Here is a 5,000-nt window from a genome sequence, read left to right on the forward strand (position 1 = left end):
CTGATATGTTTCTTAGATGAGCTGGTAGCACATTAAATAGTCGCTTCATTATCGATGCTGGTGCGTAGTGGATTAATGTCCTGTGCGCCTTCCTTAGTTTTCCTGGTATATCTTTTGGCACTATTAATCTACCTCGGCTTGCTCTTTCTGATATTTTTAGCTCCATGATGTTTTCAGTAATTCCTTCTATTTGCTTCCATGCTTGTATTATCATGTAGCATTCTCTTCTCCTTTCTAGACTGTGTAGTTTTAAAATTTGCAGTCTTTCCTGGTAGTCAAGGTCCTTAACTTCTATTCTAGCAGTATAGGACCTTTGTACACTCTCCATTTGTGCAATATCCTTTTGGTAGTGTGGGTACCATATCACATTGCAGTACTCGAGTGTACTACGTACATAAGTTTTGTAAAGCATAATCATGTGTTCAGCTTTTCATGTTTTAAAGTGTCTGAATAACATTCCCATTTTTGTTTTACATTTAGCCAACAGTGTTGCTATTTGGTCGCTGCATAACATATTCCTATTTAACATTACACCAAGGTCTTTAATTGCTTCCTTGTTTGTGATTGTCTCGTTATTAGGTCCCTTGTATGCATATACCATTCCTTCTCTGTTTCCATAATTCATTGATTTGAATTTATCGGAGTTAAATGCCATCCTATTTATCTCCACCCATTCATATATTTTGTTTAGATCTTTTTGTAGTGAGTTCCTATCTTCATCACAAGTAATTTCTCTACTTATTCTTGTGTCATCCGCAAAACTTCTCGCTATAGAGTTTTCAACATCACAGTCTATGTCTGAGATCCTAATAACAAAGAGCAGCGCAGCTAATACCGTACCATGTGGCACGCCAGATATTACCTGAGCTTCATCCGATTTCTCGTCATTTGCAACCACTATCTGTTTTCTTTTTTGCAGGAATTCTTTTACCCATTTTCCTATCTTTCCCACAATATTATGCTTTCTCATTTTTTTCTCATATTATGGTCTACCTTGTCAAAGGCTTTTGCAAAATCTAGATAGATCACATCTGTGTCTTTTTCATTTATCATATTTTTGTATATGTTTTCATAGTGTGCTATCAGTTGGGTTTGTGTACTTTTTCCGGGCACAAAACCGTGTTGACCTATATTAAACAAATTATTTTTAACCAAATGATCCATTATTTTCTTTTTTATTACCCTCTCATACACTTTCATAATATGTGATGTTAGACTAACAGGTCTATAATTGCTTGCCTCTAGTCTTGATCCACTTTTGAAGATAGGGGTTATATAAGCTAATTTATATCTCGCTCATATCTACACTTTGCCTTAGCAGTATTGCAAGCGGCTTCGCGATAGTGTTTGCAGTTTTTTTTTTTAACAAAATCGCTGGAACTCCATCTGGTCCGGCTTCTGATCCATTTTTAATTTTGTTTATAGCCTTGACAATATCTGCTTCATTAATATCTATATCCGTTAGATATTCAACATTTTCTTCTCTCATTTCTGTTTCATTATTCTCATTCGCAATTCTTGGCGTGAACTCACTCTTATATTTTTCTGCTAATATGTTGCATATTTCCTTTTTTTCATTCGTTAGCCGTCCTTCAATTCTTAGAGGGTCTATTTCTAATCTCCCTTTATTCATCTCTTTTGCATAGGAGTAAAGTACTTTGTTTTTTTTTTTATATTTTGAAGTGTCCTTTCTTTTAAGTCCCTTTTTTCCTTTTCTTTTGACTGTATAATCTTTTCTTCTGCATTTTCTATTTTACATTTTATTTCCATCATTTTCCACACATTTTTCTCTTTTACAAGATTTTTCTTCCACTTTCTAATTTTCTGAAATAAGATCCTTCTTTCTCTTGGTATGCATGTCTTTTGTTTATTGTTTTTCTTCGGTACATATTTTTCAACAATTTTCTCCAGTATTTTGTACAGTATGTCCGTATTTACCCGTATATTATCACTTACAAACACATTTTTCCATTCTTCATTCAGTTCTTCATTTATTTCTGACCATTTTATATTCTTACTATAAAAATTACATTTTCCATATCCTTCCCAACGTTTTGTGCTTTGATGAATTCTATAATCACTTGCTTTCGAATGGACTATTGATTCTATGACATTATGGTCTGAAATTCCCGTATTATACACTATCATTTCTTTAACATAATTCACCTCATTCACAAATACTAGATCTAGGACATTTTCCTTTCTTGTTGGAATGTGGTTTATTTGTTGCATACTATGTTCTAATAGCATATCTTGAAGCTTTTCAAATTGCCTCTTATCTTCTGCGCTACTATTACTCTCTTTTTTATATGGATACATGCAACCACTTTCTTCTATCCGTTCTTTCCAATCCACGAAAGGAAAGCTAAAATCTTCGGATAGGAGTATATTCCAGTCTTTATGGTTTCTACATATATCATCTATTTTTTTATTATAATGTAAAACTCCTTAGTATTTGGGGTCTATAAACTACAATATTCACTAGTTTTTCAGATTCAAATTCTACCGCAATCAATTCACATTCTGTGTTGCTGTATTTTTTCACAGACTTTTCCTTGATTTATGTCTCTTCCATATATTGCGGTTCCCCCTTGATTCCTATTTGTTCTGTCAGAACTATAAGTTTGGAAACCCTTTATCTGGTCATCACTGCCAGTCTCTTGGGAATACCATGTTTCACTTATATTTAATATATCTATTTTTTCAATTTGGGTTAGCTCTTCTAAGAACTCTATTTTCCTTTTAGAGTTACTCGTGACTAAACCCTGTGCATTCATCACTATTATGGTTTGTGTTTCATCCCCATTATTTAATATTGGTAATAATATGGATTCTCCCATGCTTCCTTCCTGTTCTGATATGATGTTCTTCTCTTCATTTCCCAGAATTCTGCCATTAAAAATTCCAACTTTTCTATTATATTTGCTCTTTCGCCTTCATATTTATTTTTGTGTGTATACTTGCAATTATCCCCATATCTGCACCAACCCCTGGCATTATAGATGCATTCTTTGCAGATTTGGGTTGAAAGGACTCATATCTTGGGGCTTTTGGTGCATAGCGCGGCCTGCTTTTTTTTCTTTTTTTGTTTAATTTTTGCTTTCATTTTTGTTTCAGTTTGCTTAGTTTTCTTACTCTCATTCATGGTTGCAGGATGCATATATCGACATTTTTTGTTGAAACTGCATCCTTTTCCTTCTTTTCGGTTTTTGTATATTTTTGGATGGAGATCTCTGCATTCGTCTCCACATCTGTCTAAATACGCACATTTACCATATATTTCATAATTATGGCATATCTTCGGAAGCTTGTAGTAGCATCTTTCGCCAAATCTGCAATTACCTCTTTTCAGCAAATTGCAGACAATATCTTTCTTTTCTTTTTTTTCTTGTCCTTGCTCTTCCCTGAAAGTATGTAGGTCCGTGTAGAGTCTCTTGGGTCTATTATCTGTTTCCATCTGATAATTTATTTCTTCGTAAGTATATTGCTGGTTTGGATCATAAGTTATATCAATGATTTCCTCTGCATCCTTATGCATATCCTGTTCATTTTTCTCTTCTTCTTCTTCTTCTTCTTCTTCTTCTTCTTCTTCTTCTTCTTCTTCTTCTTCTTCTTCTTCTTCTTCTTCTTCCTCTGCTTTATCTTCAACTATTTGCAGATTTAGTCTCGACTTAATTATATTTTCTATCCAGACTAAGCATGTTGAGCAGAATACCTTTGTGCCTCTATTTTTTATTTTTTGCTGTATTTCAGCACATGTAGGGTGTGTTGGAACATGGCAGGCATCACATTTTCTAATCAGTTGTTGAGGATTATTAATGGAATACCATATCTTACATGTATTACACCCATTTGGCATTCTTTTTCCCAATGCATCAATCAGCATATTCACCATATTGGACTTCTTATTGTTCTTTGATGGAATGTGTTGATTGATGTAAACTTTCTTTATAAGTCTCTTTATCACTTGGATCTTCTTTGGAATTTCATCTATCATTTTGCTGATGTTTTCCGCAGATTTGCTCTAGTTCATGGGATCATATTGTTTCAATATGTCTGCGAATATTTTTCCGTCACACTGGTTGGAGTTACTAGTGGCCTCTGTTATCAGACGGTCGAGCTCTTGTTTCGCCAACTAATAGAATTTACTTTTGCTGACTGCAGCGATGTCTCTCCAAGAGTTGCCTGTATTATAGAGTGCCATCTTGATCCGTTTTTCATTCATTCACAAGATAACTATCCTATGCCGACGTTTTATCCCACTTTTCTGCCCTCAAACTAATCACCGACTATTCACGAAAACTTGTAGCTATATTGCACTCGAAAGCCTTTTGTTATCCGCGTTAAATCGGGATATTTTTAGGGACGTACAAGTGTACTCACTCACCGGCACACAGATGCAACTCAGAGAGAGAGAGAGAGAGAGAGAGAGAGAGAGAGAGAGAGAGAGAGAGAGAGAGAGAGAGAGAGAGAGTATGTGTGTATCAATGGTAAAACTTGTGATAAATCATAGTTATTTCTGGAATGTGAAGTTGCCACATCACTAACTTTTTCTGATTGATTTTTTCTTTGATTAATTTTTGCCTACCGAAGAAAAACTGAAACTTTATCACTCTGCGAATTATTGATATGATTTCTCTCTCTCTCTCTCTCTCTCTCTCTCTCTCTCTCTCTCTCTCTCTCTCTCTCTCTCTCTCTCTCTCTCTCTCATAAAAAATTGGAAAGGACAATCAAAGCTCGGTTTTAGGGATTTACCCCATTCTTTTGAACATTCAAACACGTAATATTTTCTGTCTCTATACAAGGAATTCCGCTTTTTCTCATAAATACGGATGTCTCCAGGTTTGGGATGCTGAAAGTTCTTTATGCTGTTCTTTCATTTCGATGATAAGATGAAACTTTTATATCTGTTTTTCTTAATAAAGTCAATATCCTTTTCTCAGGAGACATCAAGGGAGATTCCAGGGTCTAAAAAGCCAGGTACTCATTAACCTTCCTTA

This window comes from Palaemon carinicauda, chromosome 1, assembly GCF_036898095.1.
Source record: "Palaemon carinicauda isolate YSFRI2023 chromosome 1, ASM3689809v2, whole genome shotgun sequence".
NCBI classification, from domain to species: domain Eukaryota; kingdom Metazoa; phylum Arthropoda; class Malacostraca; order Decapoda; family Palaemonidae; genus Palaemon; species Palaemon carinicauda.